This window comes from Archocentrus centrarchus, chromosome 22, assembly GCF_007364275.1.
Source record: "Archocentrus centrarchus isolate MPI-CPG fArcCen1 chromosome 22, fArcCen1, whole genome shotgun sequence".
Classification (NCBI taxonomy): Eukaryota; Metazoa; Chordata; class Actinopteri; order Cichliformes; family Cichlidae; genus Archocentrus; species Archocentrus centrarchus.
This window is the reverse complement of record NC_044367.1, coordinates 8,380,012-8,405,773: the sequence shown is the minus strand read 5'-3', so window position 1 is coordinate 8,405,773 and position 25,762 is coordinate 8,380,012. Positions and strand designations below refer to the sequence as shown.

Below are 25,762 nucleotides of genomic sequence, written 5' to 3'. Positions count from 1 at the left end.
TTTCTATAAAGAGGAGTGGGCCAAAATCCCTCCGGAGATGTACAAAAACCTGGTCACCAGCTTACAAGAAATGTCTTACCGCTGTGCTTGCCAAGATGGGTTTCTCCACCAAGTACAAAGTCATGTTTTGTTTGGGGATTAAATGCTTTTTTCACTCAATAACGTGCAAATCAATTTGTAACTTTTATGTAATGTGTTTGTGTTTGAATTTTTAGTTGATATTTGGTCTCTCGCCATTAAAATTATCCTACCATAAAAATTATCCTACCATAATAATTAGAGACTGTTTATTTCTTTGGAAATGAGTAAACTTACAAATTCAGCAAGGGATCAAAAAATTATTTCTCCCACTGTAGATAGAGTGTGAATTTTACTGCCCTAAGAAATTCGTTGGGCTGTTAAAATCTATAGATAAGGCTTTACATTACAGCTTAGTAATAACCCTGTACTACTGGGGTAATAGTGAATAATAAAGTGATAATAATGAATGAGGCTATATTGTAATTACATTTTAACAATAATTATATGAGGGTAATGATGAAATTTTCAAAAGAGGGTAAATATGGGCAATGTCACCTTTATAGCAAAACACATGACACAACATGGCCTGAGTATAGTTACAGTTTAGTAATAATATGGTAACTTGCTAACTAGCAAGAAAAATTCCATAAAAGCTATAATTTGAAAGATATGAAAAATTCAGTAAATGGATAAAACTGAGCATGAACCATGTTTTACTCCATTTATTTGCAAAGACATAATATACATATAACTTAAAACATGATCTCTTAAGTTTAAGCCAACAGTAGATTTAACCCAAATGTTCTAATAATCGTCTGTGTCTCAGAATTAGCTTAAAAGAGCACTGGGTCAGTCTTTTTATGAAGCTGCATCAGTTTGCACAGAACAGGGTAGGAAGACAGGAACCAAGCCACAGGTGTCGGGATAAATATTGTGTCAGGAAGAGCATCGTAAAAATATTTGCTAAATCAAACATTTTGATCATCAAAAACAAGACGGCTATGATGGAGAGAAGGACGGTAATCTTGAAGGAAGAGTATGTGAACAGTGTTGTGGAGTGTCAGACAGAATCATAAGTTGAAGTTGGAATTTGAAGGGGTAATGAATGTTGTCAGTGCATATGCTCCTCAAGGTGGATGTCAGAAGAGAGAGAGGAATTCTGGATCAGCCTCAATGAAGCAGCGGAGAATGTCGCCAGAGGGGATAGAGTGGTGATTGGAGTGGACTTCAATGGACATTGCAGGTGTGATGAGGAGGCGTTGGGAGGGTATGGTGTTAAGGAGAGGAACGTGAAAGGACAAACGGTAGTGAATTTTGCAAAAAGGAAATGGCTGTGATGAACAGAAGAGAGAGGAACATAGGGTGACATATAAAATTGGAGGAGGATGCACACAGGTGGAAAATATCTTATGCAGAAGGTATAATCTGAAAGAGATAGGAGAGTTGATACAGGGAAGAGTTACCAGATGACTGGGAAAGTATAGCTGAAGTACTGAGGGAAACTGAAGATGATGTTTGGTATATCTGCTGGACAGAAGAAAGAAGACAAGGAGATTTGGTGATGGAATGAAAAAGTACAGGAAAGTATTCAAAGGAAGTGGAATGTACTAAAAAGTGAAGGGAGTGTGCTGAAAAGATGGAAGGAGTACTATGAGAAACTGATGGATGAAAAAAAGGGCAGGATAAATAATGAAAAGTTAGCAATTCAGAAAGTACAGAGTATTAGGGCTCTTTCAGAAAGTGTAGAATATTAGGAGACATAGGAGGAAGTGAACAGCTATGGAGAGGATGAAGAGTGGAAAGGCATTTGGTCCAGATGACATACCTGTGGAAGTACGTAGATGTCTGAGAGCTAGGACAGTGGAGTTTTTAACAAGATTGTTTAACACAATCTTGGTGAGTAAGAGGATGCCTGAGGAATGGAGAAGAAGTGTGTTGGTACAGATTTTCAAGAACAAGGTTCATGTGCACAGCTGCAGTAACCACAGAAGGATAAAGTTGAGGAGCCATACCTTGAATCTATGGCAAAGAGCTGTTGAAGCTAGGTTAAGAAGAGAGGTGATGATCAGTGAGCAGCAGAGAGAGAGCACTACAGATGCAAAGTTTGCTTTGAGAGCGTTGATGGAGAAGTATAGAGAAAGTCAGAAGGAGTTCCACTGTGTCTTTGTGTAGAGAACACATGTTATCTGCAGTCTGTGAGGGTTCTCAGATCATAGATTTTCTGCCAAGAGAGGAACTGTGGTAGTGCATGAGGAGTGTCCATGGATTGTGATATTAGCAGATGACAATGTGATCTGTTGTGAGAGTAGGGAGCAGGTTGAAGAAAGCCTGGAGAGATGGAGGTATTCACTGGAGAGAGGAGGAATGAAAGTCAGTAGAAACAAGACAAAATACATGTGTATGAATGAAAGGAAGGCGGGTTTAACAGTGAAGATGTGAGGAGCAAAGGTAATGAAGGTGGACAAGTTTAAATACCTGAGTTCAACCACCCAAAGCAATATACAGTGTACAAGAGAAGTGAAGAAGAGTGCAGGCTGGGTGGAGTGGGTAGAGAAAACTGTCAGGGATGATTTGTGACAGAAAGATAGCTGCAAGACTGAGAAGAAAGATTTACAGGACAGTAGTGAGGCCTGCTCTGATGGTTTGGAGATGGTGGCATTAACAAAAGACAGAAGATGGAGGAGGAGGTGGCAGATTGAATGCGCTAAGATTTTCATTGGGAGTGACCAGGAGGGACAGGATTAGAAAAGAGAGAAAACAGTTTGGAGACAAAGTTAGAGAAGCAAGACTGAAACGGTTTGGACCGTGTGCAGAAGATAGGTACTGAACATATTCTACAAAGGATGTTGAAAATAGATCTGCCAGGCAGGAGGAAAAGAAGAAGATTCATGAATGTAGTGAAGGGGGACATGCAGAGGGTTGGTGTGACAGAGGAGGATGCTGGGAACAGGACGAGATGGAAGCAGATGATCCACTGTGGTGACCCCTAAAGAGAACAGCTGGAAAAAGAAGGAAGAAGAAGATTGCTCTCCCCTTCTGAAATGCATTGAGGCGACTGTTGTTGTGATTTGAAAATATATAAATAAAATTATTGAAAAAATGGACTGAAATTGAATTGAATGTATCTGAAGTCATGCAAAAGATGGAAGAAAACATTGTCAGACGTAACATCAGAGACACCCGTGATGTGTATTCCCAATGTAAAAACTATGAAGGAAAACAAAAACAAAAATGACAACATGCTCAGTATACGGCACAGTGGATATTGTGTAATAAATCCCTGAAAACAAATAACTATTTACATTTCAATAATGAAATTCCACTTTCAACATTTTTTTTATTGCCTCAAGTAGTCTTTGCAGTATTAGTTTTAAACAAAAGGAAATGTTTGGAACATAAGGGTAGATTAATATCACCATTCAAATTTCCCAATCAACATATTGAGAGATTGTTTTGTGTGATCTTAAGAGTATTAGGCTGAGATTAGCTTATAAAGTGAAAAGCATGCTTGCTTACACAAGCAGAAAAACTGGTCTACTTTTACCTTCACAGACCATTCTTGCACTCTGAATTTGTGTTTATACTTTGCTAATTAAGTTTTATTACACAATTACAACCACTAATATCCCACTATGACTATATTATTATATTTATTATTATACCTAACACCTTTTATATAGAAATGATATAGAAATGTTGTCCCACTGCATGCAAATGCAATGTGAATGGCAATAAAGAATCCTTGAATGTCTAAAGATAGTAACTGAAAAATGGATTATTGTTAATCTACAGTTAGCCAGTGAAACAGCTATGACTGATTGCTGTGTGTGTTTATATATATATATGTTTTTTTCATGCATGGATCTGCACTTCTAGGTATTATGATAGTTAAATATAAATTCTCTTTCCTGATCAGTGCTTTATGCACCCACTATATCTGTAGTTTGTGTATTTCGTGTGTTTTGAGATGTACAGCTGCATCAAAGATGCTGCCGTACATTATTTAAACCTGTGAAATTATATGGTTGGTGTTTGCTACAATTTGGACTTAATTTTCTTCTTCTTCTTCTTCCCTGCCTGGGCTTTCTTGGCTGTGGACTGTGTGCTGTCTTTGCCTCCCCCTGCTCCTCTAGCTAAAAGCAAAGGTACAGCTTTTTTGAAATCTTTCCTTTTCCACCGCTATGAAAAGCGACGCTTGCTCTGTGAGTGTTTGAGAGCAGTGCAGTGTAATGTGTGTGATGTTTTTAAGGTGTTTACTTGTCTGTATTCAGTTCTCCTCTGTAATGGCTTTTCACTGAGGGTGCTTGGAGTAAGCAAGTAATTAAGCCAACCTTAATTGAAGGAGAAGGAAAAAAGAGTGTGTTGCTTTCTACTTGTTTTTAAATGTGTGCACATATTTTGCAATTCGTAATAAGACCTGAATTGTATGAGTACGCCTCTGAGACACTTGTGTAAAAAGAACAACCGTCACTGTGGGTCAGTTTTCACAAGCTTTTCCACCCCTTCTCAGTATGTAAACCTGTCTGCTCAATTCATCAGCTGAGTATAAATGGCAGGATTTATAATTGATTTTCTTCTGGCTGATGGAAACACTGACAGAGCAGGCTGTCCTTCAACAATGCTCAAACTGTAACCTGTATGTTGTGGTGTGAAAAAAATGTAGGTGCATTTAGTTTTGTTCACTTATGTTAGTGAGAATTCAGCTCATCAAGCACAATTATGCAAACATGGAGACCAGTGATACAGAATAATAACTCATGTAAACTGTCCAGTGATTTAGTTACCTGATTTACTTCAATGTTATTTTATTTTTAGGTTCTGTAGCATGTAGGCATTACTAATGAACAAGGTGCCCATTAATGCTGATGCTCAGGTGCACCGCCTGTGGGAATATCAGCCAAAGAAAGCTACAGAGTCTGCATTAGGAGACTGGATGGTTGCCGGTGAACCTGCATTCACTTGCATAAGTTGCAGGAGATCCTGGTTTTCATACTGTGGACATCAGTGTGCTTCACACTGTGTTTGGCTTCTGGTTTTCACTTTCATGCACTGGTTCAATTCAATTCAATTCAATTCAATTCAATTCAATTCAATTCAATTCAATTCAATTCAATTCAATTCAATTCAATTCAATTCAATTCAATTGGTTGAGTTGAGTCACTGAAAAATACTGCACTGTGTAGGTTACTAGAGTGCCTGCTGTAGTTCTGCTTCATCTCCACAAGCACACATTTAATTATTATAAACTTAACCCCTATCAGTCACGTGTACACATCATTTTCTATAGTTATATATTGTGCTGTAATATTCATTTTCTTACATCTCCTATCTAAAACAATTATGTAGGCAAAATATACTCTTTTCCCCACCAAAATTTCTTGTATCATGACTGAAGGGGTGAATTAGAGTTTGCACAGACAAATTATTGGATTGTTCTTTTGTGAGGGCAATCTTAATTCGCTGAAGGTGGACCAGTGTTTAAAACAGATCAGGAATGTTTTTGGCTTTGTGACTTGGGTCAAACTGATCTCAGGTCTCAGAAGATTAAAACTAAAGTTGACATAAAACTGGTAGGCTCACTGATTGCCTTCTTTATTGTTATGTAGAAGACATCTGGTGGCAGTGCAAAGTAGTTCATGTAAAATCTCTGGTCATAAATGTAGTTTTAAGACAGCAACTGGAACCCTGTGATGTGGATTTTACATTTTAAAAGAGTGTTTTATACTTAGTTATATTTTCCTAACACTAACCAAATACTGTTGCTACCTTGACTATGTATTTTTGCCTATAACCTGCCTAAAAAAGGCCAAGTAGCTTAATTTTGGTGGCTAAACCCACAAAACCTTTTTTTGACTTTTTTTGAATGTGGCTTGAGTGCTCACAGTTGATAGTGTTGAAAATTGAATGGATCATGCTTTCATCAACCCCTCTAGCCTTTTGATGTGTAATTTTGCTGCTAGTTAACATGTTGCCTGTAACTTCAGAGCAGAATAAGCTGGACTCAATATGACTGTTTAAGTGGAAGAAGCTTCTTCTGTCTGTATGGGACTGATAACATCATTGACTATACAGTTGGCTGATACCCTTTGAAATGAAATAGTTGTATTACCAAAGAGTTAAAATATATTTTCTACTTCTAACTTCATTATATCTTTAATATCTGTAATTGCATGTTACCAAAAATCTGGATCTTATAGAGTGTGCTGTATTAATAAAGTAGGCTGCATGCCTTTGGATTAACCTCTAAAACATCCCCTAAATGAATCTTTTTGAAAATATGCCTGATCTATCCATGATAATTCTGTAAAAGTTGTAATTTAACTGCACAAGCAGTTGGTTCCATACTGTGTTTGATGAACACATAATCCTTCAGCATGACAGTGCATCTGGAAATTTAAGGGCTGCAGTGGGTGTTAGTACAAAGTGTTCAGCGCAGAAATGCTGTCGGGCGTTTGTCTTGAGAAGCCGTGATTGGTTGCATCCTGCTGTGTACACCTGTAATGGCTTCCCCCATTCATGGAACAAGCTTGTGTAAGCTCCTGGAGATTCCTCTTCCCTCACCACCTGTCCTTTTTTTTCTTGTAACTGTGTCTAATCCCTGAGCTAGATGTAGACATTATTAGGTGTCACACACACACAGGCTCCCTGTTGTCTCCTGTTAGGCAGACAAGAGGCTTCGTTCTGGCTCCATTTGCATGGCAGTTCACTGGTGGCAGAGGAGCAGATAGACTGAGAAGGGAATAGTAAAAAACGGTGTGTCTGCAGTTGTGAAATCATATTTCTTGGTGAATGGATGATAATAATTGCTCCTGTCCTCATCTTATTCAGATATCTGGTCACTTTTTTTTCTTTTTAATATTGTCATGGTCAGTCACCCTCTCTGCTTCTCTTATCTGACTTTGCTTTCTCACTCTATCTCTGTTGTCTTCTTCATTTTCACTCTTCATTCACTTCCTAATTACTCTCCTTTTCTGCCTTTCCTTCGCTGCCTGCCCCTCTTTCTAGATTCATCAATTATTATTAACTTCATTCTCAGTTTTGTACTCACTCTCTTATTGCAATTTTGTACACCTGCTGCTGGTTTAGATAAGCCTATTATTCTTGATGGACCAGTAGAGCCAAGAAAGAGGGTGTGTGGAAAATTGCACACTAACATTAAAGCTAGATCAGCTTTAGCTGCAACTAGTCTATGTAATGTGAACAGCATGTTGAGCTGTAAATTCCTCACTGACATAAAACCTTGTTCAGTGTTTTGGCATTAGATTAGCTTTCATTCTGAGTGGATTGCACTTTTTTATTTTTACTTGCATTATTTTCACAGTGCTGTTTTATGTCTGAGTGCACTGTATCACTACCATGCATGTTATACTGAATAAGCACACTGTGTTATGATGGCCAGCCTTTTGACTGCCAGTGGTCATGTCAAACTGACTCGATTTAGTTATCAAACTGACAGGTTTTACTACCTTATGATTTGTGGCAGTCTGCCGGGCTTCATGTCCTCTATTTCAAGTTATCGAACTGGACTGGAATATTTGTGCTATTGTTTTTTTTTTTATTGGTTGTTTGGTGACTAATATTCTATTATTACTTAGCACTGAATACTATATATTTGTGTCTGTGTGTTGCACCCATACAGTTTATGGATGAAGCTTGCTAACCAGCCTTAGTTGATAACTTAGCATTCTAACTTCTAATCTAAATATGGTCATTTTTTGTTCCAAAAGAACAAACATGGTGGCAGCCGAGCAGTGACACCGTAGTTCATATTTTATATTAATTCTATGGAGTTTGCTGTTGATTTTAATCTGGCTTTAATGTGACAATAGTAAAAATTTTAACATAATATTTATAAAACAGGTGACTAAAACATATTTTAAAATAGGATAAAACATGAGTCAGTATTTTTTTGTCTCTTAAACCTGAAACAAAACATATCCTGCAATTCCACTGGGCATTCTTCTACTAGCGCAGTTTTACAGAAAAGCAGAAAATCCTGTGAAGCTGTTTATGACTAGATCAGGTCATAGACACAGTGCAGTAGGGATGGGGGTTGCTTGGACATTTGGGTTTTCTTTGCTTGACTGAGTGCTGGTAAATGAGCCAGACACTGAGGTTAGCCAGTAATATCCCAGCATCAGTGACAGCAGGTAGATAGTGAGTAGGTCGATGAGTGTATCTAGGAATCAGTGTGAAATGCGTTTCTGGTGCATCCTGGAAAGTCCTTATATTATTGGTTTAGTTAGATGCATAAGAACAAAGCAGTGTTTATGCTTACAATTATAAAACATTTTACATAGTTGCTCATGGTTTCAAATCAGGTCATTTGATGGTTGGCAGCAGGATCAGTCATGGTACCAACACTGGTAGCACTGCAGACCTGCTTTTGATGACTTGATGAATTATTTGGTCAATTGACACCTTTGGGGGAAAGTATGATCTGTCATACTTTTGCATAGATGAAGATATTTATTTATTACTGCAGATAACACAATAATGTTCACCATTATGAAATATAGGAAAAGGTTTCTGGGTCATCACAGCGAGTGATTAGAGTATTTACAATCCTTGGCTTAACCATTAACCATGGCATAGTCTTTAACTGTGGATGCACATTTTAGTTCTGATGAATGAGTTTAAAGGCAGAGATATTTATTCTCTTGAGACACTTTGTATTAATACTTGTGAATTTTTATAATTCATACTTTAGTAAGGACCATAGTATCCATTTTCTTAACCACTTGTCACCTTTAGGGTTGACACCCTGCTGCACCCCTGAACCATGCCATGACTTAAAAAACTTATATATGTGTTAATATTAATGACTGTTTTCATTTGTACTTAATTCATAACCAAAATACTCAAAAATCATTTATATTTGGTGCTGTGAACCTCCTCCCCCTTCCACGGGCATATATAGAAAGCCAGAGGAAAGCAGTAGCAAGCACAAACAGACACTGACAACAGATAGGAGGAGCTGCGGTGGAGGTGGGTTACAAAGCAGCTTGCAAATCTAATTTGTAATGTAATGTATGTAGGACTTTTCAAGTCTTACTGAACACTTAAAGCACTTTAGACTACGAGTCACATTTAACCATACTTCCATGCAGTGATTTATTCTATGCACTTAAAGCACTTTATATATCTCACATGCATGGCCAAATTAGAATCACAAATGAACCTAACATGCATGTTTCTGGACTTTAAGGTTCTGGTGTTTCCTTGTAACTTTATATTCGGTATGATTAATTTGGTATGCTATAACAATCTCACATATGCTTTCTTGAATTATTCTTATAAGTGTAGTTGACGTTTTATGTAATTTGGTAACTGAGTGTTCTGATGGTAACTGAGTAACAGCAAAGGTGTTAAAAAGAAATGGTTTAGTGGAAGGCTGTTAATGCCTTTGTGTTTCATTCATGATATAATGGCTGTTTGTTGCCATTTGGAATACATTTTCACAGAAAGATTTGATGCTTCTTGGCTTCTTTTAATCATATGCAATTTTAACTGCTAAGTGCAATGTGTATAATGCATCTTGCATTTTAGCTGATGTACCAAAAATATTGTGTGCTAAATGGTCCAATCAGGTTGCTTTTCCTGTTCTACCCTGTGCCTCATACTTTGAAGGCCTTGACTTCAATAGGAAAAGATGTCATACAGAAGGCTTCAATTCAGCTCTAAAGCAAAACAGTGGGTTACATCATCACTTTCTACTTCTACCTGTCCTTCCAGCAAATATGGTGAATGACACAGCAGCCTTCCCGTGTGTCTCCCTCATGGACAGGAGCATGAGTAGCACAAGTAGACTGCTCAGAAAAAAAAAATGAGGGAACACTTAAACAATTTTAACTTTGATTTTTGGTCTGATTTTGAATCTAGCCCCCAAAAGGTTCATTAATTTGGTTTTCCATTGGCTGTTATGTCATTTTTTTCTTAACAGATTAAACACTGTATGTCAGCAAGATTTTCAACCTGAATATTTAATTGATTAAGATCTGATTTAAGTGTTTCCTTAATTTTTTTCTGCAGTATATTTTAAATTGAGAATCCTTCCACAGTCTAAAGACATGCAATCAGTGCGGTTAGGCTCATTGGTGATTCTAAAACCCCTAACCCTAACCCTAAACCTTTGGTGTGAATGTGAGTGCAAATGGTTGTCTGTGTTGACCCTGCGACAGACTGGCAACCTGTCCAGGGTGTTAACCTGCTTCTTGCCCTATAGCGTCTTATATTTTTGATATATTGATGTCCATTAACATGTATTGTGTGTTAAATTAAAATAAAAAGTACAGGGGCTTCACAAGATTGTGCTGACCCCTTTCCTGTTTACCTTGTACACAACAGACTTTCAGTACAACTCCGGGGCATACCATCTAGACAGAAATACTCAGTTCTACAATGATGGATTATTCAGTCATGTGAAAAGGCAGGTTTTCACAGGGTGAAAGACAGAATCAAAGGACTAGTCCTATTTTTTCATAAGTACACCCTTACTGCTTCCGTAGAAATTAAGAAGGAAAGACAACAGTGAACTTAGAGAACCAGTTGTTGTTTCCCATCAGTCTGGGAAGGGTTATAAGGTCATTTCCAAACAACTTGAAGATCATCTTACAGAGGGAAAGATTATTCATAAGTGGAAAATATTCAAGACAGTTGCCAATCTTGGATGTCCCAGTAAAATGCAAAAAAAAAAAAAAAAAAGGAGAAGATACAAATTAGACTCTAAGGGTCTCATTTAGTATGTTAAATGTTTTGTGAATAGTATGACCAATCCAGCATGAAAGTTGAATAAAAATAGCATTTTCTTCATTTTTCAACCAAAAAAAAAATCTTTAAAATTATTTGATATTTTTATAATTGGATAATTCATATCCAAAGTTTGAAGAGATGGTTGAGCAGAAAATTTGATGATTTGAGATGGAATGACCCTAATGTAAACAGTTTATTTAAATCCTGCACTCTTGAAACACTAAGTACACACTAAGCTGCTTTGTTGCATTGTACTGTCCACTAATTTACTTTACCATATTAATTTGGATTTCAAATTAATTATATCTTTGTATGTTTAACGTAATTTTTAACTGATGTAACAAAATAACTTCCCAAATTTGGTATAGGTAAAACTAGTGTCTTACACACAGAATATAAAACACAAAATACCCAGTTTCTGCAGAGAATTGGAAGCCTGCAATAATGCCCATTTTAATAGAGGCTCCATACTCTCTGCCTCCTCTAATTGTTGCACGTTGCTGACTCTTGATAGAAGGATACTATAAAATGTATGTGTCATGGATATAATGATACTTTATTAACATAAATGGACATTCACTTGGATGACTGAGTGGTCAGTATTATATGTGGATATACGCTATTTGTACTGTACTGAATTTACTGCATTCAATACATAATATTAATGTAGCATCTAAATATAAATAAAGGTTTCTAGAAACTACACGACTTGCCATGTGATTCAGACCAAAGCCAGTCTTGGTGAGCTACTCACACCCAAGCTGTTCATGCAATGCCACACTGTGCCATGTACCTTTGGCAGGGGTCATATGCCAGCAAACAGCAGTGGCAACAAAAACAACAAACACAGACGAAACACACACTGAGAGAGAGAGAGAGAGAGAGAGAGAGAGAGAGAGAGAGAGAGAGAGAGAGAGAGAGAGAAACAAATGCTGACAAACCACCCTCTTAATTTGTACCCAGTGTCTTTTCATACTTTTTTAGGTCCCTTGTTACTATCCCATAAAATGTAACTGCAAAATTAAACCAAAATACAGAAACAGTGGGTGAGAAGCTAAATACACCCCATGATTTATTAGCTTTCATTAAAATTATTTTCTTTTTCTTTTTCTAATTTTGTTCTATTTGAGACAAACTGGAGCTCTCAGACAGATGGCCTCATATTTGACTCTAGAATACTTTGGTATATAGAGGCATTCATGGTTGACTCAATGAATGCATGGTGTCCAGGTCCTGTGGCTGCAAAAAAACCCCAAACCATCATCCCTCCACCCCCCCGGGACTGACAGTTATTATGCTGATAGGATGTGTTCGGTTTTCACTAAACATGGCACTGTGCATTATGGCCAGACATCTCCACTTTGATCTCATCTGTTCAAAATAGTCTTTATTCAGATGCAACTTTGCAAATCTAACATGTACTGCTGTATTCTGTTTAGAGAGAAGAAGTTTTCTTTTGGCAATCCTCCCAAACACACCAGAAATGTTCAGTTTTTTTTTCTCTTTTTTTTTGTATTCCGCTGTCATCAATTAACATGCTAGCAGGACCTGCAGAGTCTGAGATGCAGCTTTTGGGTTTCTTGCAGTTTGTCTGAGCACTGCACAATCTGACCTTGGGGTGAATTTGCTGGCATATCCAGTCCTGGGAATAATGGCAGTTGTCTCAAATGTTTTCCACTTATGAATAATCTTTCTCACCGTAGGATCACTGACTTCAGGTTGTTTGGAAATTACCTCAACCATTCCCAGATTAATGGACAGCAGCAGCTACTTCTTTAAGATTATTGGTGATGTTTTTCCTCCTTGGCATTGTGTTAACACACACACATAATTGCTCCAGAGTAGCAAACTGAGTAGCAACAACTTTGTTGTTGGTCAGTTAATCAAGTGTATTTGATTAACAGCACCTGGCTGCTATTTACCCTCTTAATGTAGAAGTAGTGAGGATGTGCTTATTTTTTCACACATTTTATAAAAAATAAATAATGATATGGTGTAATATGTCATGTCTTGTAGGTCATCTGAGTTTGCATTTACCTCATTTTAAGACTTGCTAAGGACCAGATTTTTTAAAAAATTATGTTTTGATGTGCCTTCGCTAATTGCCACACTATTGTGATGTAGGAGTTTGTGTGTCCCAGTGATCCCAGGGGCTATGTTGTCTGGGAGCTTCCCCATGGCAAATTGGTCCTGGATGAGGGACCATACAAAGAGTGAGTCCAATGACCCTTATGGAAAAGACATCAAGGGAACAGTTTATCCTGCCCGGGACAGGATTACTGGGGCCCCATCCTGGAGCCAGGCCTGAGGAGGGTCCTCGAGGGAGAGCTCCTGGTGGCCTGGCCTTAGCCCGTGTGGTCCAGTAGGGTGCAGCCTGAAGAGGAGACTTACATCAGAGTTTTCACCAGTGGATGAAAGAGTTGCTTCGCTGTGGATTCTGACTGTTGTTTGTGCTTATGCGCCAAATAACAGTTCAGAGTACCCAGCCTTCATAGAGTCATTGGGTGGGATGCTTCAGGGTGCTCCATCCGGTGACTCTGTCATCCTACTGGGAGACTTCAATGCTCACAAGAGCAATGACAGTGAGACCTGGAGGGGCATGATTGGGAGAAACGGCCTGCCTCATCTGAACTTGAGTGGTGCTCTGTTATTGAACTTCTGTCCAAACGAACACCATGTTCAAACATAAGGATGTCTATAGGTGCACGTGGCGCTAGGACACCCTAGGTCGCAGGTTGATGAACGATTTTGTAATTGTATCACCAGATCTCTGGCCATATGTTCTGGACACTTTGGTGAAGAGAGAAGCTGATCTGTCAACTGATCACCACCTGGTGGTGAGTTGGATGAGGTGAAGGGGGAGGATGCTGGACAGACCTGGCACATCTAAATGTATAGAGTCTTTGACTCCCACCTCTAGCTGAACTTTGACAGCATTTCGAGGGAAGCTGAAGACACTGAGTCTGAATGCACCATGTTCCTCACATCCATTGTTGAGGCTGCTGCACAGAGCTCAACAATGCGGCTGCAAGGTGGTTGGTGCCTGTTGTGGTGGTAATCCCCGTACCAGATGGTGGACACTGGAAGTGAAAGGAGCCATCAAGCTGAAGGATTCCTATCGGGCTTGTTTAGCTTGTGGGACTTTGGAGGTAGCTGATGCGCACTGCCAGGCCAAGCAAAATGCGGCTCGGGTGGTGGCCAAAGCAAAAACTTGGGTGTGGGAGGAGTTTGGTGAGGCCATGGAAAAAAACTTTCAGACTGCTTCGAAGCAATTCAGGAAAACGGTCAGGTGAGTCAGGAAGAGAAAGCAGTGCTCTATTCACATGGTGTATAGTTCGTGTGGGGTGCTGCTGACTTCAGTTGAGGCTATAGTCGAGCAATGAAAGGAATACTTTGAGGACCCCCTTAATCACACAGACCTTTCCATCACCCTGGCATCAATGATGCCAGGGTGATGGAAAGGAGAGTTCATCTGTTAGTCAAAGCTTGGATTCAAGAGGAACAATGCAGTTTTCCTGGTCGCAGAATGCTGGACCAGCTCTCTATTCTCTCAAGGATACATGAGTGTTCTTGGGAGTTTGCCCATCCAGTCTATATGTGTTTTGTGGACCTGGAGAAAGCATTTGACCATGCTCCCTATGAGGGGTGCTGTGGGAGTATGGGGAGTCTGGGCCATTGGTAGGGCCATCCAGTTTCTATACAACAGCAGCGAGAACTTGGTCCATTTTGCTGGCCATAAGTTGGACTCATTTCCTGCGGGTGTTGGACTTCACCAGGGCTTTCCTTTGCCACCAATTCTGTTCAGAATTTTTATGCACAGAATTTCTAGGCATATTCAAGTGGTGGAAGGTTTCCACCTTGGAGGCCACAGAATCTCATCTCTACTTTTTGCAGATGATGTGTTCCTGTTGGCTTCATCAACTGGTGGCCTCCAGCTCGCACTGGAGCAGTTCACAGCTGAGTGTGAAGCGGCAGATATGAGAAATAGCACCTCTAAGTCTGAGGCCATGGTCATCAGCTGGAAAAGGGTGGAGTGCTCACTCCGGATCAGGGACAAGTTGCTGCCCCAAGTGGAGAGGTTTAAGTGTCTTGGAGTCCTGTTCATGAATGAAGGAAGATGGGAGTGGGAAATTGATAGATAGATTGGGGCCTGTGGTTGCAGTCATGCGAAGGCTACACCGGTCCGTCATGGTGAAGAGAGCTGATGTCATGGTTAGCTCACAAGCTTTGAGTAGTGACAGAAAGATTGAGATTGCGGTTAAACTCGATGGAAATGAGCTTTCACCGAAGGTAGGCTGGCCTTTCCCTTAAAGATAGGGTGAGGAGTGCAGTCATTCAGGAAAGTAGAGCCACTACTCCTCCACATCGAAAGGAGCCATTTGAGGTGATTCCAGGCATTTCTTACCGGGAGGAGGTCCCAGGGCAGACCCAGGATACGTTGGCGAGATTATATATTTCGGCTGGCATACTCACATAAAAACAATCCTAATCTGCACAATTTCTCAGACTCACATATATTTCAGCGGAGATTTAGGTACAAGAATTTTATTGACAAACAAATATGAATACGAATGTTAGAATTATGCAAACATCTTTTTGACAGTTATCTTACTCCATATTCCTTCAACTAGTTTATAGTTTGACCATTTGTCTGTGTGTGTGTTTGTGTGTGTGTTGTATCTGCACATCAGAACGTGGAGCAAAAGATCAATGTTTCCTGGTGAGCGAGGATGAACTCACTCAATGGGTAATGAATAGGGGTAACATTATGCATGTATTATGCTAATCAGCCAATCAGGTTTGATTGCACCATAGAGGTGTGTACTCTTGCTAACCTAGAGAAGACTGTTAATCACAAGATGATTAACACTGGGAATTCACTTCTTTTAACCACAAACACTGCCTTCTCTGTGTGCCTCTGTCTCATACTGACACACACAGCAAAGTCAGTTGGATGTATGCTGTGTATGTGTGTGTGTGTGTGTGTGTGGTGTGTGTCTGAGAGAGAGAGAGAGAGAGAGAGAGAGAGAGAGAGAGAGAGAGATTTGAAACCCTGGTTCACAAAGACTTCATTTAATAAAGATTTTATTCTTGATTGGTTTTGCCATTTGTCTTGTGTGCCTTACACTGGAAATGCAGATCAGACCAGCCAATTAGGTCAAGCTTGCTTGTTGTGAGAGCCTATTTCAATATTGACATTTGAGACTCAAAGAGCATTTGATTGCATGTTGGACAATATTAATTTTTAAAAAACACACTTCCCATATTTTCTCTGTATTTAAATGTGTGTATGTTTCTATGTACACCACTCAAAAGGTTAGTCATTTGTTTCCTTCTTGCTGAAAGAACAGTGTTTTTTTTATAATATACCATATAACTGATAAGAAATGTTATTAAAGGCAAATCAATAATGTTAGCACAGATGAAAACTTTTGGGTATTTGAGTGTGGCTGGAGCAGAACTGGAGACATGTAATCAACTTTTAGGGAAGTGGGTGGTGGTCCTGGTAGGTGTCTGGATGGTCCAGGGTCTCTCGTCACTGTCCTGCCTTCCTCTTCTTTTGTTAGGGTCCATGAGCTCTGTCTCCACCACACAAACCTTAGCCCTGCTTCTACCTGTTTACTTTCCAGACACATGCCACTCTCCTCCTTGAGGAACTGCTACTATGGGAGGGATATGCACTATATGGACAAAAGTACCAAGCCACCTACACATTACACCCACAGGAGATCTTTGGCCATGGAAACCCATGCCATGAATCTTCCAGTGCACAGTTTGTGTGCTTCAGTTAATGCCAGAGGAGGCTTGGAATTCTGTAGTTACTGAATCAGCAGAGCACTGATGACTTTTATGCATTATGCACCTCAGCAGTCAGTGATCCATCTCTGCAACTTTATGTGGTCTGCCACTTCATGGATGAGTCACTTCCACTTTGCAATAATACCGCTTAAAGCTGATTGTGGAATATCTAGGAAGGAAGATATTTCATGAACTTAGTAGATGTATGAAGCTGTGTAAAGCTGTATTGCGCTTTGAGTGCTCATGTAGAGAAGAAAAGCTCTAAATGGGTCATTCTAAGGATCTGGTTGAAATTAAGAGTTGTAATTTTAATTAAAATTTGTATTCTCTTTTATCATTTTTTAAAACCAGATGACTGTTGCTTTATAGCTAAAGAACACATATTTAGTAATGGAACACTAAGTGTTAATTTTGTATTTTCAAACTATCTTGTAATAATGTTCCTCTCATAAAATTTGTCACTACCAAAACAAACAAATAAACAAACAAAAAAATAATTGTTTTATCTTTGCATCTTTTGCTTCAACCCTCCTGTACAGACAATTTTTCTATAATTAATTTATAAGGTGTTCACAGCAAAATTGATTTTAATGAATTTTTCTAAAATTTTTAATATTGAATTTTTAAAATTCATTGAAATCTACATATAATCTTTCTTTGTAAAATTTATATATTTGATTACATTGCCAAAAGAATTTTTCAGACTTGAAAATAGACATACACCTAAACATACATTATCATAAAATGTTGTTTGAAAGCGAGGTATTTTGGTGTATGTTTGGTATATTTCAGGAGTGATTACAGTACTTACTTAATTAATTAATTAATTAATTGGATTCAGTTTCAACAGGACACACGGGGGGGGGGGGGGGGGGGGGGGGCAAAGGGTCAAGAGGGAAATAAACAAGACGTCATCACTGATGGGGATATCCTTCCACCATTAATGAATATATCAAATAAATCTAGAAGTCAGGATAAAATTACAGCCCCATTTCATAACGGTAAAACCTTCAGCAGAAATTTTATTACATTCTGTGACACAATTTTGCCCTAATTTGAAGGCCCTGCCCAAAACATTTATCCAAATACTTTTAGGCACCTCAGGGTTAGTAAAGATATAATATATATTCCAGCAAAAATATTTTCTCAATATTAACAATACTCATTAAATCAAAACAGTTTTAAGCACTCTGATATTCTGTGATCATCTTTAACATATCTGCAAACACTTTTTGGTAACCACATCCTAAAACAGACACTCACAAGCACAAAAATCCATGGTAAACAAATCAGACATACTGTACTCTTGTACAAAGGTTTATACTACATAATGTTTTTAAATTTATATAAGCTATAACAATAAGCTAGATATAATGCATACTTGCAAAGTATTCACATCTTATCATACTCATGTGTGTACAGAATATTTCTATATAATACACCAATACCACATAATCTGCTGATAATCAATGCATTAAGTATGACATCACTATAATCACAAGGCAAACATGTGCAAAACATAATGCAGCCATATTGTTTACATGTGAGCAATATTGCTGAGCAGTAGGTACGGCTTTAATATTGCTCAATGATGAGTCATAGTCTGTACTATTTACGCCCATAAGTCATCCCTGACCAACATGTTAGACAATGCTCAGCCAGTCAGAAGTTGGCATCACAGGCTGGTCGAGTCTATAAACTGATATTCTACTGGGTAATTTCTTAGTCATTCCCTGGAAATTGCTCTGTCCCACTTTTTCTTTTTAGTAGGCATTTTTATATTTTATCTTTCCCTAGGAAAATACACAATAAAATAGAAACAAGAATTATTTGTATGTTTGAAAAATTAAATGTATTCTTATGCATAAAAATAATTGACATCCACTGCCTTATACTATGTTAGTGACTGTTTTGGTAGTGACAGTTTTAGCTAATTCTTAACATACCTCAGCAACACTAGGCTAAAAAATGACTGGCAATCACAGATTTGAGATGTTCATGAATAAAACAAATAAAACATATATCACTGAAAATAAAAATATTTATACGCAGAAATTATGTGTTCAGTAGTGAGTCTTAAAAAAAATTTAACAATTACTGAAAAATGGTTATACTTCTCTGCTTGCTATGTGGCCATTACAGAGAGGATGTCTGTTTTTATTGTTGGAGAAAATTAGGGGTATGTGGTTGAAAAAAGGCCCCCCTCCTATGGACCATAACATGTCTTGCTTTGGTAGTGACATGAAAACATAAGGCAGCTTATTTGTCATATACTTCTTGAATTCTTAACAAAGCCACAAAATCATCTTGAATTTGAATCATTGAATCATTTACTGAAATTTAGAAATTGGAGTTTGGGACAGCTGTTTCCAAACAGTCACATAAAAAGGAGGATATTGTATATTTATTTAATTTAGACCTATCTGAACTAATGCTTTGGGATTCAGAAGATCCCAACATGAAATTAATAAATATCAAGGGTCCAAATATTTAATTGCTTTCCAAAATGTGTTTTTAAGTATGGGACTGCAATTTGAACCAGTTTGGTTGAATGGTCCATAAAAGAACTAGTGCATTTCCCATTCTGCCATTTGCACTAGAGGTATCCTGTTATAGTACCACACTCAAATTTAGTGAATTCTTTAACAAATGTTTGTAAAGGCAAACTGCATGACTAGGTGGATGATTGTACACACCTGTTGTAATGGGATTGAAAATGCTTCAATTCAAAGGTTAAGAGGTGTGGCCCAGTACTTTTGTCCATATACTGCATCTACCTTGGGGTTCCTGCAGCAGTAAATCTTGCTATTCTAGGTCTGTTAGTCATGGTAATTGTAAAGCATTACAGTGTAGTGGACAATTAGATTAAAAACAAAGCCTATAATGTTTAAAAGCATATATAAATGACCCCAAAATCAAGTTGTGGCCTGGCAATAGGAACTACATCATTTTCAATGTCTTGTGCTTCCTTGTGAACAGAGATCGTTTTTAAAATGTTTCCATCTGAATGTGTTTGAAAACCTTTTGAAAGCAAAAACGGAAATAACATCACAGTTTCCACTGGATCGTTCTTGTGTAAAGGGGGCATGGGGCTGGTGATCAACTTCATCCCCCCTCCACACTTCTTTGATGTTATTTAGCTGGAGTTTGGTCTCCAGCTTCTCCCTGCATGAATCTTTACCGCTTCTAGACCCTGCCTTCAGTTCACGCTACATCCTTCTCAACTCGTCCTAGAAATGACCTGGATAAGCCAAAATCCTGCTTCGTAGTACAGGCTTCTGGAAGCTACTTCCATGTTTTATGCTGGTTACTGTTATACTGCAGTATTATTGGACATGGGCCAATTGTTAGATTCTAAAATAACAAATAACTTTGCCCAGTATTTTTTTTTTCACAAACTGCATTCACAAGCTTTGTGATGTGTCAAGGATTGTCAGAGATATTCATATAAGTTTGTGTCATGGTTAGCTGTGGCAGGCAGGCAAAGGTTGGACCCCAAATGCAGGACTCAAAAGGCAAACTGAACTTGAATGTGGTTTTATTGAGAAGGATGACAAAAAATACAAATACCAAAACAAAAACAAAACAAGGCAGGGAGCAACAGAGGAACAGAGGGACAGAACATAAATGGGGGCAAAAACAAAAAGTAGTGACAAGGCTGGAAAAACAGTACACAAACCAAAAAAGAACACTGGGAATGAGGAAGCAGATGGGCCAAGGACAAAGAACAAAACAAAAACAAAACAAAAACACAGGGCCAGAACAGAAACAAAAACAGCAGCAAATGGCTGAAGAAAACAGTCCAGTAAAAACTGCTGCTGAGGCAGAACGAGGCCGAAACAGTCCAAAAGTTTAGGGGGCCACCCAGGCCAAGGAGTCGGTCAGCAGAGTCCAAACAAGTCAGGGGGCCGCCCATGCCAAGGGGCCAGATCCAAGGGCTGGGGAACCTTATGGAAGTGACGCTGATCAGGGGGGCGACCACGGTGCCAGAGGCGGCAAGATGAGGCAGGAGGCCGGCTGCGATCCCAGCGGCAGCGGCGAGATGAGACGAGACGAGACGAGACGAGACGAGACGAGACCGGAGGAGGTGACCTAACTCCTTAGGATGCTCGGACTGAGCGTGACCCTTGGGCTCCAGACAGGAAGCTGCTGCAGCCGACCGAGGCTGCTGGGAAGCTGCTGTAGCTGACTGAAAAAATAGATTGGCTTGGCTTGGACCATGAAACAGGAAGACACACAGCAGGGATCATAGATGACAACGCGACAAAGAACAGAGAAAAACTAAAGGCTTACATACACACATTAGGTAATCAGGGCAAGTGGAAACAACAGGGAACAACAGGTGAAACCAATGAAACTAATAACAGAGGAAGCAAAAGTAAACACAAAGCACAAGGAACTAGGGGCTATCAAAGTAAAACAGAAAACACACAGACACAGGACAGAGATGCAGACTAGTCACAACACTGGGACAGAACACAAGAGGCCAGGGACACGACAAAAGGACAAAACAGACACAAGAACACAGACACAAGAACACAGACAGAGGGGAGACAGGAACAAAGGGAACTAGGGAATCAAAATATAAACCATAACTAACAATCAGATAGGAAACTAAGATGAATAATCAAAACCTAAACAAACTAGGACATAACAAAACTCAGTGAAAACAGAACTAAACACAAAACGCTGGGCACACAGCCCAGGACCATATCAAGTTTGTATAGATCTATAAATGCATCTTTGTACAGTTTTGTGAGGGACAGGAACACCTGAGTGCTGGTGATAGTAGAAGACTGTTCTTTTCTTTGCTGTAGCCAGCAAGTCTGGTTGACTCTGCAGACCATTTGAGCTTCCACACATAGACATTTAAGGTGTAAAGAGTGAACCATTATGGCTTACTGTTCTAAAGCTAACTAAAACTTGCATTTTAGTTGTATGGGAATATAATTTTTGTTTGTTTTGATTAAAAGTGAATTAAAATGTATGACAATTAAGTAAAAGAAAATATGCCTCATTGTTGACCTATACTGGTTTTACACCAAATGGTGAAAATAACAATTTTACCCCTAAACCTTTTTCTTTTTTTTTTTTGGAGGAAGGTGTCTGTGAATGCCTGCATTCATGCAGTCTCTGTGAGTGTCAGACCATGATTACCTTAAACTGGGTATCTACATTTAAAAATCTATTTTGTATACTTCACTCAAGAATGTGTGTGTGTGTGTGTGTGCGTGCGTGAGTGTGTGTGTGTGTGTGTGTGTGTGTCTACACTGCTCTGCTGTTCCTGTGCGTGGTCCTGATGTGCTTCTATAAAAGGTTTCTTTACCACCTCTTTAACAAGCTACCACCAGAAATGAACAACATTAATGACAACATGGAGAACATAACAGGAGACTGTCATGCTGCCGTCATCAAGACCTGGACTGGTTGTTTCTGATTCCTTAAAAGATGAAATTCTGATTTATTATTTTTCTAAGAACTTTATTACAACAATGTTTGTGGAGCATGCAAGCTGTCAGTCAAGAGTTAAATCTCTTATTAGTCACATTGTTGAAACACACCTCATAGGTGTCTCTGCTATGTCCACTGAAAGTCTAAACTTTTCTGACAGTATTCAGGTAATTTCATGAACAGAAAAATCTAAAAAAATAATATAAGGTCTTTACAATATGTAAAGTTCCTTGAGGTGATTGTTGTGAATGGCCACTATATAAATAAAATTGATTTCAACTTTCTTTTTGCTTGGTGAACAAAAGGTAAAATGGATTTTCAAAATCACTTTCAGTGGACAAAGGTGTTCTTTGTAAGCTCTGCAAGGCTCTGCACTGCCTGCAAACAATATAGTGACACTATATGGGCAGCAAATAATAGTGTTCAACAATAGCCCTGCCTCCTGGCCATCAGTACACCTGCAATTTAATGGTGTCATGTACCACTGAAGTGTTTGTGTTTGTATTTAGTTCAGCACACTGAATAAGACTCGAAGCTGGTGTCAGCCATACAACATCAAGTGCTTCATCATTAAAAACTCACTTTGCAAAAGCACTTTGGGCATTTTTTCCTATAGCTTGCATTTCAATAATGAGAGTTCATTAGGAAGAGTTGAACACAATTTTTTGATATACAGAATAGAATTAATGTATTTGATGATCAGACTCTGATGGCCCATTGAAATAGAATCCCAGCAATGACAGGAACTACGGTGTGTAATCTAATCTCAGTACAAATACAGCTGCTCCGTGATGGCCTCAGAGGTTGGTTAAGAGAATATTGGGGAGTAAACAGCATCATGAAGTTTAAAGCAGGCTTAGGCTATAAAAAGATTTCCCAAGCTTTGAACATCTCACGGAGCACTGTTCAATCCATTATCCGGAAATGGAAAGAGTATGGCACAACTGTAAACCTACCAAGACAAGGCCGTCCACCTAAACTTACAGGCCGAACAAGGAGAGCACTGATCAGAGATGCAGCCAAGAGGCCCATGGTGACTCAGGACGAAATGCAGAGATCCACAGCTCAGGTGGGGGAATCTGTCCACAGGACAACTATTAGTCGTGCACTGCACAAATGTGGTCTTTATGGCCAAAATGCAAAATGCTATGTGTGGCAGAGAATTAACACTGCACATCACTCTGAACACACCATCGCCACTGTCAAATATGGTGGTGGCAGCATCATGCTCTGGGGCTGCTTCTCTTCAGCAGGGACAGGGAAGCTGGTCAGAGTTGATGGGAAGATGGATGGAGCCAAATACAGGGCAGTCTTGGAAGAAAACCTGTAGGAGTCTGCAAAAGACTTGAGACTGGGGCGGAGGTTCACCTTCCAGCAGGACAACAACCCTAAACATAAAGCCAGGGCTACAATGGAATGGTTTAAAACCAAACATACTTATGTGTTAGAATGGCCCAGTCAAAGTCCAGACCTAAACCCAATCGAGAATTTGTGGCAAGATCTGAAAACTGCTGCTCACAAACGCTCTCCATCTAATCTGACTGAGCTTGAGCTGTTTTGCAAAGAAGAATGAGCAAAACTTTCAGTCACTAGATGTGCAAAGCTGGTGAAGACATACCCTAAAAGACTTGCAGCTGTAATTGCAGCAAAAGGTGGTTCCACAAAGTATTGACTCAGGGGGGCTGAATACTTTTGCACACCGCACTTTTCAGTTTTTTATTTGTAAAAAATGTTTTGAATCATGTATAATTTTCTTTCCACTTCACAATTGTATACCACTTTGTGTTGGTCTTTCACATTAAATTCCAGTGAAATATATTTATGTTTGTGGTTGTACTGTGACAAAATATGGAAAGGTTCAAGGGGTATGAATACTTTTGCAAGCCACTGTATACCAATAATAATGACATCAATCTTTAATGAAATATTTTAACCTCATAGTTTGTGTATTTCAAATTCCTTGAGAATGTGAAAGCAGTATATAACTCATAAAAGATAGATTGCCACTATCCATCCATCCATCCATTCACAGATTGCCACTATATTAATTATAATATAAAAGAATATAAAAATATAGAATATAAAAAACAGGAACTGTTTATCTTTCATTTGCAATTTTTTTCCTTTAGTCAGTAAAAAACCCCAACACATCTACTACAAAATACATATGCAAACAGTGAAGCAAAACACTGTGACATTGTCGCACTGACCAACACAATGGATTGCAACCCATTAACTTGAAGATTTCAATCCCAATAGACCACTTGCTGTAGAGCAAACACATTTCAGCTGCAGAACACACCCTAGACAACATTTCAAAGAGGAGGCTGTGGGGGTGGGTGAGTGAAACATGCTTCAGGGGAAGAAAAACATGGCGCTGATCTGAGAAACGATTAAATCCAGATTCCTACCGACAACATTTCTCACCCCCTAGAGGGGACTGACATGGGCAGCAGTACGGAAAGAGAGATGTAGTGAGAGAAAGATGGAGGAGGAAAGAGAAATTATGAACGAGTGTGCTAGTTATCTTAATTAAATGCAAGTGCATTTTATGCTCCTCGTATTGATTTCTGCCAGGGGCTGTGTGTGTATTTCAAAGGGAAAGTCTGCTCTGTAATGCTGGTTTGGTGGCTGTTTTTTTACTCATGGCTATTGCAGTCAAAAGACTACTGAGATATTCCTTAAAAAGCAACAAAGCTGAGTTGTGCAACTGTCAGACTCAATTTGGCTCATACTTTAGAGCCACAATATAACAAGCAGATGACATATGATATGCATGGAAAGACAGTGTAGTGCATATTTGGAAAGGTGTCTGTTTGCATGGATGCTTTCCTGATTGTGTGTGTGCACCCAAGCCAGTGGTGTGGTTGCCATTGACTATGCCATCCTCGCTCCAGGAGTCAGGCTGCATGTTGCAGACAAAAAGCGATGTATTCTTCTTGGCTTTCCTTTCCTCCCCTCATGTCCTCCTTCCATTTATTTTGATTTTGGAAGGTTAATGTTAACAGTTTTGTCAAGCTCACTGTGCCCGAGGCTACACTGCTTAAATACATCTTTTGCAATTTAAGTGACCTGCTTTCTGGTATGGCCTTTTTCCCATTACTGGAAATAGCATTTCATTTAGACGGCATCATTCATCTTTCTCACGTCACATTCTGCCTCCCTTTCTTTTTTCCCTCTTGTTTTTTCTTATTTTATTTTCTATTTTGTAGCTTCCTGTCAATTGTGCTTTAAAGCTGTTATTTTGATTTTTTTTTCTCATGGTGACCATGTGAAACCTTCCTTTTTTTTTCTGAGAACATTATTTATATATATATATATATATATATATATATATATATATATATATATATATATATATATATATATATATATATATATATAAAGAGTAGGCTGTATATATATGATAGCCATAACAGATTCTAATATTACAATGCAAAGTAAAACTTCTTTATCTGCAGTGAAAATTATTGTTATTATTTATAATTTGTTTTTTCATTTCGGGCAGAATGGTGGTTAGCACTGTTGCCTCACAGCTAGAAGGTCCTGGGTTTGAATCCACCACCTGGTCAAGATTTTTCTGTGTGGAGTATGGCTCCAGGCCCCCTGTGACCCTGAAAAAGGTAAGTGGAAGAGGATGGATGGATTTTTCATTTCCAAAGTCATTATCACAAACACCATCCATCCATTTTCTGCCACTTATCTAGGGCCAGGTTACAGGGGCAGCAGTCTGAGCAGA

The 25,762-nt window shown here is 38.8% G+C and overlaps 1 pseudogene; it reads left to right on the top strand.

The window, feature by feature from the left end:
* Positions 1-25,762, top strand: part of LOC115772692 (neurexin-3a-like) — a 311,850-nt pseudogene that overhangs the window by 16,274 nt on the left and 269,814 nt on the right.